Source organism: Diadema antillarum, unplaced genomic scaffold (genome assembly GCF_040938485.1).
Source record: "Diadema antillarum isolate AM-2024a unplaced genomic scaffold, OU_Dant_1.0 seq00000562_RagTag, whole genome shotgun sequence".
Classification (NCBI taxonomy): domain Eukaryota; kingdom Metazoa; phylum Echinodermata; class Echinoidea; order Diadematoida; family Diadematidae; genus Diadema; species Diadema antillarum.
This window is the reverse complement of record NW_027271501.1, coordinates 1,410,973-1,423,295: the sequence shown is the minus strand read 5'-3', so window position 1 is coordinate 1,423,295 and position 12,323 is coordinate 1,410,973. Positions and strand designations below refer to the sequence as shown.

At 39.8% G+C, this 12,323-nt stretch overlaps 1 protein-coding gene across 1 annotated transcript in view; it reads right to left on the bottom strand.

The window, feature by feature from the left end:
- The window catches only part of LOC139735023 (clustered mitochondria protein homolog), a 93,176-nt gene extending 84,456 nt beyond the window's left edge, over nt 1-8,720 (bottom strand). The window contains exon 1 of the mRNA XM_071645797.1: nt 8,460-8,720. The gene's annotated coding sequence lies outside the window, so the exon portion shown is untranslated. The remainder of the gene's footprint in view (nt 1-8,459) is intronic.
- Nucleotides 8,721-12,323: the final 3,603 nt, after the last annotated feature.

Genomic DNA, 12,323 nt, shown 5'->3' with positions numbered 1-12,323 from the left:
CTGCACCAAATGCTCAGGAGCCCTGAAGTACACATTGTAGCTCCTTTTCTTTACAACAGTGACAAAGCAATCCAGCCCATAAGCAAGCACAGTAGGCCTACATGTACAGTAGGCCTACATGATCACTGCGGTTCTGACTCTTGCTGGACTGCTACTAGGCTGCGTGATATGACCTACAGCTGTACTTTTCTATTGTCTATGAACGTGTTTCTACTGAGAGCACCTCACATCCCTGGCATCGCCACGAATTTTGTCCAACGCAGCACCTCGTATTTTACGACCACTCGAGCTGTTTCTACTGAGCGATAAAATACGAGGTGATGCAAAGGTGACGTGCAAATGCGGCGATTCCGGAAGTCAGGTATTTTTAAGTCACAGATTTGGGTCCCGCGCGCACTGCCTGTTAATACGATCCGAACCCTGCCTGCTTTGCTACAACTGCGTCGGCTATTTTTTGATAAGCCATTTCTCTTCGTCTTTCCATCCAATATACCCCGAACTACTGCCACTGACTGATGAGAAATCTTTGGAGATCAAGGGTCCAGTTGAGATTTTCTCAAGGCTGCGACTTACTAATGTGGTACTCTCGCGATTCGAGACAATATAAAATGAAATAACGCGGTGTAAAATCAAGTAAGTGATGAGGGCTTAGTAATGCAATAAGTTAGGCTGTTAATCACGCGAACAAGAGACGATGAATGCCACAATTCACATGTAACGTAACGTATAGGGCCTAAGATAACACATACACAAGCGAGTTGGTACCAACAAAGCATGATGCGAACACGGTCGCTGTGTGTACGCACGTATTTTGTACACATGTGTGCGATGAACCGATTGAAAAGCGCGGGGAGAAATTCTAGATGTCCGATACACCACGAATTTCGCTACCCGGTGTGTTTCTACTGAGAATCGTCCTTCGCGTCACCACGCATCGACCACCTCAATAGATGGACGACGGAGCACCTCGCATCAGCCGGCATCGGCCACTACCAGATCTGTTTATACTGAGGAAAAATTCGAGGTGTCACCACGCATCGGCCGGTATCGGCCGGCATCGGCCGGTATCACCACACATCGGCTGGCATCACCTCGAATTTTCGTCGCTCAGTAGAAACACGCTCCATGTCACAAAAAGGTTGTGGCACTTTACAATACTACAGATTACTGTATACTCCATATATTTTGCTGTGGTTTATATTTTCTAAGGCAATTTTCTTCTTTCTTCACAATTCAACTGTTGCAAATTGACACTGCACCATGTGCTGTGATGCATTGCCTCCCGTAACACTTATCTGGTGTAAAGTGAAATATAATTTCCAAAGTTTGATATAACCAAGTTAACATCTTAGAAAGGGCCTACACTCACAGTATTCTAATTTCAGCAGTACTTCTCTATTGCAAAATAACCACAAGTTTGACTTCTGTCAGTTCTGATAATCAATGCTGGCATAATACATGGTGCACACATTAAATCTTACACATTAAAGTATTTATTGGTGAGAATATCCCACAGCTACCTTTACTCTGTAACTTTGTTGCAGAGTTACAGCGTAACATAGAGTGCAGGGCCTACTGCATAAGATCATCTCACACATTCATTACGGTAGCTAAGAATAGAAAGCGAAAACTCAATTAAGAGACAACGCACAACACCAGTGCTTTTAAAATCCCTCTTCTTTCTAAAACACAACAGCTCATGCGTTCTACCAGCAGGTTTTTTGTCTTCAGCATTGTGTTGCACTCACTTCATAGAGGGTAGACTCAAAGTAACTTTATGCGTAATCTCTCAACACATTGTTGGGGGGCAAGAAGAGGTCTTCTCACACACACAAGAGAAAAGAAATGGATCCATTTTTTTTTTCCTCCAGCACATGGTCTCTGGGTGAACCCTGAGTCGTGCGGAAACTGCCTATTTAAAGGACGAAGTCTTGAGAAGAGGGAACCACGTGGTGTTTGCCCTGGATCCTCCTCCCAGCAAACAGCCCGCTGGAATGGCTGGGCAACCCGTTTCCATGACAAAGGGGTCACGGAGACAGCCTACTCGGGTCTGGAAGGAGTGTGTCACAAAACTTTGTCACCGCTTCCCATGCACTCTGCCAGAACTTCCCGACGTAATTCGAAAATAGCAGTATGGCCTTTCAGTTTTTCAAAATGCCAGTCAAACAGCATGGTTATGTGTCACAAGTTTGACAGTAAGTTACTGATATTACATGCACTAGCCTGCAATGTATGTTGCTATTAGACTGACTATGTATTGAGCTCTGATCAATTCCTACAGGGCAAGACACATGTTAGTTACTCAGTTTCCCTAGAAGAACAAAGCTACATGTACATAAAATACTTTCTACAGGCAGTGGCAGTACAAGCACAAAGTACAGAGTTCTTTCCGACAGGGTGAGGCTGACGAAAGGAAAGACAGCTGCCATGTCGCGGTGACACACACGACTGCAAGTCTCGCTACTCCATTTTAAACCCCTGAAAGTATCAGAGATCCCCAATTTTTAAAAGGGAAGTGTCCCTGTACGGTACCAACTACGATGTGTGAATTCGGCAAATGCAGGAAGATTACAAGTGGTGAAATAGTCAGTGAAATTAACTTGAGAGAAATGGGACAATCTATTCAAGAGTATGAATACATTTTTGAAATTTTGGTTAATATCATATGTGCCATTCTGCCTGGATGGGAGCTCCAAGAAAATTTATGACGTCATTCTACGCACATACTACATTGTACAATGTACCCAAAGAAAATATTAAAGAAATTTAATTTAAAATCTACTTATTAGGGTATCAAAAGGCATTTAACCTAACTTTTCAGAAGGCACAGAGAATAAAGTCAGCCAAATTGTCTACGAGATACATGTAATTGCCATTCACATTCATACACCAAACATTTCAAATTTGACCCTGACCTTCAATGCATGAACTGAGTGACCTCCCCTATATTGGAAAGAGTGGCTTATACTGTACATGTAGTATTGTCTTGTCATGAATGATTATTGTGTGAAATTGGACTGAATGAATATACCATCAAGAGACTTCAGGACACAGCTAAACCCAGCACCAACTTGAATAAAAGTTCCTCTCTGATGTAACTCTTACTATGGAAACAATGCCTACAGTGTATAGATAAAGGGCTTAAACTGCCCGATATCAGTCTCACAATGTGGAATTAAAGAGAATTTTTTTGAACACGAATTATTTCTACTTTATCCTGTGTGCAAATCAACCTGAACACTACCAGCTCACAAACACAACACACCAACAAATGAACAAAACAAAACAAACACACAAGTTGTCTCTTAGTACTATGAAAACAAATAAGCCTATGGGTCTACATACAATGTGTAACTATTAACTGTTATGATCTCGTGGAGAAGAGTACGGATCACAAGGGAAAAGTTATGTAACCACTGCTGGGCTGTCGATTCACTGAAGTCTGCTCCCCGCCCCCATCCCTCACGGGTTTCCTTGAACCACTTCCACTTTTATCTGATCTTATACAAAGGGTCAACCTGGTCACATGTAGGCTTCATCCCGTGTGTCCCTGTCCAGTTGTCCAGCCCTTGGTCACTGGAGGATTCACTTCCTCACAATGGCGGAAAAATTGATTTCTGAACGAGGCCACCTCCTAACGGCACGCTTTCGGAGAAATCAATATGCGTGAACTTTTGAAAGGATCTCTGTCCACGTTCTCCAAACACTACAAGTGTACATGCTTTCTATTCTTTCAGCTGTGTGAACATAAAATAGAACTTTGTAAATGTTTGATTTAACATATAACCTGAACATCTTCAGATTCAAGGCATATTGAACATCAGATCTTCTGGAAGGAGTCAACCCAGAAGTTGCTAATATAAGCTCCTAAATATAAAACTTTATTTGCTGCAATTGTGTCATAAACAGGGATAATTCTGTGTCGATATAGCCCAAATTTCCCCAAGCAATATTTCACTGAAAACAGATATTTTTCTATTTAATTTGCAGGGATACAAACAGTAGAGATGATCTACAATATTCCTATGATTTGACATTGATGTAAAGTACTCATGTACACGTGTACACTGTATTTCCGTTTGAACAGTAGGAGATCGTACAATAACAAATCTTCCAGCCTGACATTCATTCTTACAAGAAAATTGTGGGAGAAAGAGTAGAGTTTGTCAACACCTCCACAGCTGTGGTCTACACATCTAATGCTTTTCATGTCATCAATAGTCACACAATCTACTAAAGTAGCCTACTTAACTCCATCATTACCACTTGCAGCCTGCTCATGTGCAATGTCAGTGGAGTCTGGATGTGGTGGGATACAGAGGATTAATGGGAAGGGGTTAGGTGACAAACTTTCTTCCCGTCTGAGTGAATCCCACTCAAGCGATTCCCGATGATTGCCGGTCGAGAGCTGCACTGAATAACATGTGCCACCACAGCATTGTCGCTTGCTACTTTATGCAGTACCGGTAATCTCAGAAAGCAGCTCATGGATGAAGCTACAATTGTACACTGGATAGGGAAAGGTCATTTCTGCTTTATAGATCATGAGTGTCACATGGTGTAAGAATTGTGTTTAATATAACACCTCTGTGTGCAGTAGAAAAGAAATTTATGTATTTTAGTAGCACGAGTAGAGAAGTCTGTTTCACATATTGCCGTACCATAGTTGAGCCCAAGCTGTGCAATTCCTAATGGCAGGCAGGGAAGCCTCTTCAAGACATGTGCGAACACTTGGAAAAGTGTTTAATAGCCTCTGGTGTTGGCCTCTGGAAAGTAATAGCAAAGGCATTAATACCTGCAGTGTTGTCTGCTGGTGTCTAGGCAGATCAGTTCTAGTTTTTAGATAAAAAGAGAACTCGAAGGTCTGTACAGATTGCACTGGGCCCACTGATTATACCCTAGGACTGTGTACTTAGAACTGTGATTGTGCCTTTGGTAAATCTAATAAGCAGTGTGATTACAGGCTATTGATACTCTGGTACATTGTAGAAGATGAAATCCAGGTACAATGTACAATGATACAGATAATATCAAAGGTCAAGAAGATAACTCTTCGTTCTACACAGTTTCACTGGTGTTATATGCATGCACTTGAGGGTCAACAGGCCCTTGAGATCACAGACATTGCCTTGCAATGGGAGGGGGCGAGGGGTGCCGACATATCTTTTTGAAATCTGGAACACTAGTATATGCTTTGTTGAAAGGAAAGCAGAGCTGAGTGAGCCATGCTAGTGACAAGGATATAGGCCTACAATATGTACAAGGCAGGTCTGCACGGCTTTTTCACCTGGATTCTTATTATGATGTCAAAGATATTGTATGACCACAAAGGATGAACTACTCACTGAGTACCCTAGTAGGCCTATATGTTTAAACCAACTTCTTCCACTTACTCCTCCCCCCACCCTCCTCCAAAAAAAAAGAAAAAAAGAAAAGAGACAAAGAGAGAGAGAAAAAAAAAATGTGTCTCCAAAGTAACCAAGCCTAGCATAACATGTTTCAAAATGACTTTGAGTACTATCATCTGAACAGAAATGTGCTTTTGGCTAAAACTCATTTAAGATCACATTTGTTTTTATATTATTATTTTTTATTTATTTATTTATTTATTTATTTCTCTATTTATTCATTTATTTATTTATCTATCTTTATTTTTTCCCCCTGGGGGGGGGGGGGGGGGGGGAAGATAGGTGTTTCCATCTCCATAATAACAACAGTTATATGCATTCATTATCTGCCCAAATCTCCCCGGAAGCTGTTTAGAAACACCAAATGCACCTACTATCAGTCAGGAAATAGAAAGGCCGGGAAGATAAGCGGCAATGCCAATCACCAGGTAGTGGAAAGTTCAGTGACCTCTGCACCACACAAACGACTCCATATTACAGAAGAACCATAAGTTACAAATTGCTTGTTGTTATCATGAATGCTGACACTGTTGTGCAGCAAATGAATGGAAAAGTACAATGCTGAGCTTGTTTCTACCGGTAGTGCTTTTCTCTGTATGATTTGGCAGTGCTATTGTACAAGGTGGCAGTACACGAACTGTAGCTTCAAACTGCATAGTGTAGTATTCTGTAGGCATGAACTTCAGAACACAGGATTTTGTGCTTGAATTTGTAAATGAGAAAAAAAATTGAATTCAGAGGCAGATTCTACTAACTAGTAATAATACCTTATCCTCACCATGCTGATTGGGCAGAAACCCGCAACAGCCAACCCTAGACTGCTAATACAAATAAAAGAGTGTTCATGTTCAGTGTATTGATCGCATTAGAACACTGCTGTGCATAACATACACACTATCAAGGGCATGTACATTGTATACACACGCTGGTAGACTTTGCTAGTGTATGCTGATTTGTATGATCTGATAGAGCCTCAACTGCTGCTGTACAGTAACTGGTACGGGACTGAATCTACAGATATGTGTACACCTTCCCACTTTGTCAGTGCAGCTTGTCTGAAAATCTTTGGAAGTATTAATTATCAAACATGAGACATTTGGTATGACTTCTGCATGAGTATGACATGGTAGATTTGCTACGTTGTAGCATAGTTATCTGTATCTGTATGGTTAATAGTCAGCAAAATGTCCAGGAAGACACATCCACGCTAACTTATAGAGGAGTGCTACGTGTGGACAGAGCGCGACTATTGAAATTGCATCAAATTTTGCTTGAACAGGGACAATGATGGACATTGAACCACTGCGTTGGGGAGTTGGTTCCAGTCTTTAACAGTCGTTATGAAGAAGGAATCCCGGAAAACTGTAGCTCTGTGTTGTTGTTGGATGAATTTTTGATTAAAATTACCTCTGGTGTCACGTGCGTTGGGTTGAACGTAATTATACAGGGGGACGTTGACTAGACCGTTTTTCATTTTGTACAACATGCAAAGCCTCTGATGCTTTCTCCTTGTCTGGAGCGATGGTTTGTGATAAGTGAGAAGTGTCCGGATTTTGGAGGCCGGCCGAAAATTGGGGTTTTTACTCTATGTCTGCCTGGTTCTACGCATACTAAACTGTTACTGCTAGCAGGCCTCACATTAATTTAAATTAATGTTAGGCCTAGATGTAACAAAGATCGATAATTGACATGTATTTATCATTTTTAGTACGATTATTGTTGTAAGAATTATAATAAAATTAAACAGTTCTAAACAGTAACAATGAAGGACATGTGCACTGTGTTGCTACAATAGGATTTTACTCTAGCATACTGCCCATACAAAGTAACATATTAATAATCATTAAAACAAAGCTATTTCAGAGAATTTTATGAATTTGACTAACAAAGTTAGTTATTTTGTACTAATTGTAGGCCTATTTCAACATTAGGGTCTAGATCTATCTTTAAGTACAAACTTTAGTTTAGAAATTGAAGATGATGGACGACAGTGCCGCATCATCATGATTGTGAATGATCGATGTATGATGATCATCCATCATGCTTCTCGTTCTCTCCTCTTCTTCCGTGAGAGTGACCACAATCAATTTGGTGATTATTCTGTCACTTTAATATTCTTGTCACATGCTCTTTACTTTACTTTACTTACAGTACAATGTACTTTACACCGTCTTTACTTTAATCCATCATCGAAAAAATTTTTTTTTCCCCCTCTGGTTGGCATACTCGTGAAATAGGCCCCACCACTGCGTGTCCGTACTAATACTAGTACTACGGCTGCTCGCCTATTTATACTCGTGAATTCAGCCCCACCGTGTGGCGTTCATCGGTAGGTAAGCACGGCGGTGGGGCTTCCTTCCACAGTATAATACTCGTGAATGCGGCCCCACCAAACGGCGTTTACGCGAGATTGCTACAGCGGTGGGGCCGATTTCCACAGCATTATATTGGTCTTCAACTTTTTATTCTCTGAAGGCCTCCCTAATGTCCCTCGACTAATTTAACGGCCAGTTTAACCATAAATACAACCCTACCTAACCCTAAACCCTAACCCTAACCCTATTATTTAGGATCTACCCTTGCTTGCTATTAAACGCACGGGAGCACGCGCACTGCGGTGGGGACTATTTCACGATTTTGCCCTCTGGTTTTACTTTATTTATCTTTTTCGGGGGGGGGGGGAGGGGGCCGGGGGTGGGGGTCGTCAATCCTAGTACTACTGTACTACCCTGGCCCTGCTGAGTGATGAGTCAATGACATTATGAAACACCGGCAAAAGATGGGTCTGCATAGGTTTACTGATGTTCCGCGGAGACTTCGTGTGGCTCATGGAAACCCCTACGGAGGAGGGTCGCCGTAGAAGTAAAAATATGATAAAACCTCCTCCGGACAGACGAATTTTTCCTGTCTTGTGAATCACTTGATGGCTATGCCCACTTGATCACTTCAGTACAGCAGTAGATCCTCTAGATTATAGTTAAATTATGCCGCAGAGGTAGGGTTTTACTCCGAAATACTCGTAAGTCGTACGACGACATTCAGTTGACTTACCACGGCACTAAGCAGTTAGGCGATGTATAGACCGACCGACAGTGCTACGTCCTCTACTCGGTGTGTACGTGTGGTGGGTGTTGCAGCGATGATTTCAGTAATCGCACCTCAAATCAGAATTCCACAATGAATTATCTCATAAGAATCCTTTGGACCAGAGCTTTCTAACGTTTCTACGTTTCCCTCTCGAAGTGTGAGTCGGGTTCAGATCTTTTCGGGAGCTAGCTAGCCGTGGAGTCAGGCCAGCGCAGGCAATGCTTCGCACATGCTACATGCGTAATTTCACATGTTACATATCATTCGTAATTTATTCGCCGGGTCGATTCAGTAGCTGCTTGCCGCATGCGCGTGCATGAACACGCACGTTACGCACATACACGGAGTACTCGTACCAGAGCATAATACATAGTACATTTTTTGCTACGCACGTGTAATAGCGCAGTTGAGAACGCCCTCTATGTTCAATATACCTAATAAGGTAGCATCGTAACCCTAAATGGAATATGCGTGTAGACGTCTCCTCCAAATACGGTAAAACTATTCCCTTATTTAGTCAGTGACCTGCGCACACCCCCTTATGCAAACATATTGCCTTGAATGTCATGAACCCACCGGTCTCGCTGTGATGAAAATCTCGCACTGAGTTTCGTCAGCTGGGTCGACGAGTAATTTTCCATGGATGTGTGGTACACTAGCATTGAAAATGTTTCTGTTCTACCTTATTTTCAAACCAGTGGCTCTTGCAGCAGAACTTACGCTTGTAATCATCACCACTTGCAGATGAAAAAAAAAAAAACAAGCTTTAGTGCTTCAAAAATAGTTCTTAAATGTGAATTAGGGATAGAAATAATGAATATGTAAATATAAAATATGTGAACAGGAGTTATTACAATAAAAATGTTTCTAGATTAAACTGTCTACAGTTATGGTTTAGGGATAGAAATAATGAATATGTAAATATAAAAGATGTGAACGGGAGTTATTACAATAAAAATGTTTCTAGATTAAACTGTCTACAGTTATGGTTTATATATAGAAGAAAATAATAATATCTCCTTACACTTATTTAGGCTCAATTGCAAAACGTTCACATGATCCTAGGATGTTTTGTGTTACCACAACTGACCTAAATTACATATATGTGATGTCTTGAGTATTTTTAATCACTGCTCCCAAAGATAAACTGTGCCTTTAACATCAATTTGTCACTTTTTCATTCCCCCACATCAAAATCTTTAGCACCCATTACGCGCGTATACGCACAATTTTACAATCAGAATCTGTAAATGTACTGGGTCGAACTGTACAGATATGAATAGATAGATCATGTAGATAGGTATGTAAAATAGATGCTACCAGAGATTATACATGTAAGACCTATAGATAAACAAATGCAGTACACAGAGTGTACATAATTATTACTCGATCTGCATTCGGTCAAAAGTCAGAAGGCCTATGCTACTTAACGAAAGAACTGTAATTAGTTTCTCCTAAATGTTGGCACCCACAAGGATGTAGTGAAATGTTTTGATTTGTATACAGACTCAATATCCCATGTGTGTGTGTGCGTTGTTGTTTGTATTCATTCATCAATTCGTTTAAATCGGTAACATATATTCATTCAATTACATTTATCTTTCCACTAAAAGACACCAATCAACGATTTTACTATTCAATCTTAGAATAAAAACATCTAATTTAAAAGAAAAGAAAAGTTTACAGAATTATATAGAGCTGACCCCTAAAAAAAAGAATCGTACTAAACATATTCCAAATACCAGTACTGCTAATTTCTGATAATTGTATAGCTCGTGAGACATATACAGTTTTATACTAAATTGATAATAGAAACATATACAAGTATACATTCGAACGAGCTGATCCACCTTCACACGTGGCGAAGAGAAAATAAACAGACAGTGCCTCTTGAGGGCGCTCTTATAGAAAGTGTCATTGTAGACTTCGAGAAGGGCAGGGAGGTGAGAGCCCACCTCCCTAATAAGGGTTACTCATCGTACTCCTAGGATCCTACGTAGGATCTTTGTTACTACACGTACTAGTACGAGTAGGAGGCTCTGATACTAGTGTAGGGTAGACTACTCCAAGTACTTTCCTATATAGGACTAGGCCTAGAGATCAGTGGGTATGAGATTAAGTAGCAACTAATACTGATGGAGAGGCCTAAAAGAAACTTAGAGAAAAACCTTCTGTCTCCTATTAAAGCCTAGAATAGGGTGACATGTTGATGGGCTCCCCGTTTTTGTTTTTGTTTTGGTATTGTTTTTTTAAAGACCGAGTAATCGTTGAGGGCGACATATCAAATCTTGCCTCCATGTTTATCTCTTCCCTTTTCTTCATCTTCTTCTTTTTCTCCTCCTCCTCCTTCTCTTTCTCCTCATCTTCTTCCTTTTCTCACCTTCACTTAATTTTGCCTCTCAGCCTCAGCGAAGCATACTTTTAGATGAAAATTATGATTAAACAGGAACTATATGTCAAAGAATTATATATACTTGTAATTTCTCTATAGAAGAATGAATACCACTGTCTTGACTTGTAACTTTTCCCTGTTTTTTTTTTATTTATTTCTCTGATTACTCTGTTTTCAATTAATGATTCTCTCTCCCCGATGAAACATATACTATAGTAGTGCGAAAATGTGAAATCGATCCTAAAAAGATACAGCCCAAACCACAAAACGTCCACAGGACACTATGTGCTAACTGGAAAATTTGAATAAGAATAGAGAATTGTTGCTTTTGTTGCTATCTTGCACCTATTAGTACATCACACATGTCTCCACAATCCAGCCGGTGAGGATATCACTTTGTATGCTTTGTTTTAGATTTTTTTTAATCGTCTAAGTTATTGTTAATGGAGAAAGAAACGAGACTTTAATTGTATTTCGGAAATTTGCATTAAAATCTAATTTTGTTGTTGTTGTTTGCTTATGATGATTTTTTTTTAATACAAATCGAAATTCCTGTTATCCAAGCTCAGAAAAACTTCAAATTTGTTAAATTACAGTCAAGGTGTCTCGTGTTGATGAACAGACTATAAATCATGTTTCGGCACACGTCAAGAATATTACCCTCCCCAACTTTATTCTTTTACTATCAGACGTTTATGAAAGTTCTTTAAAGTTAAACATAAATAAGCAATTTTTTTTTCTGCAAGGGATCTTCAGGACATATGTTCATAGCTTATATATAAATGATATTGCACTTACGAAAGGTTTATTTATGTATGATCTGACTTTAAGTGTCTCTCTACATTAGAATGCTCATCGCGGGTTCGTTGTTTTTCCTTGCTGGTATTGTTTTCAGAAGGTACCCTGTTAATATTATTTATGTTTTTGTTTTCAGGTCCATGCATGTTAAACTTATGTTGAAAATACCAAAACAAACGGTCAAGCTCATCCATTTTGTAAGAGAAAACAAACATTATCGATGAATTACAAAGCGCTGTGCTACATACTGACATTGAGGGCGCTCTCCATAACGAATCAGGTAAACGACATTTGCTCCTGATGTTAATTTTCTCCATTATTATTTAAAGGGGCTGTACAGTACTGGTTGAGGTTGGGATTTATGTTTTGCACATTCCTAAGTGAGAAAATGAGAAACCTCTTATGAAATATGAAAGAGCATGTAATTTTGAGAAGGATTCAACGTTTATTTGATGAAAATTGTTTTTCAAATGGTTGAGATATCCAAAAAAAGTGATAATAATAAAAGGCGACAGGCCACAACTTTATTAGGATCTCTTTATTTCACCTTGTTTTGGGATATCTCAGCAATTTAAAAACCGATTTTCATCAAATAAACTTCTGACACCCCATGGAATTGCATGTTCTTTGACATCTCA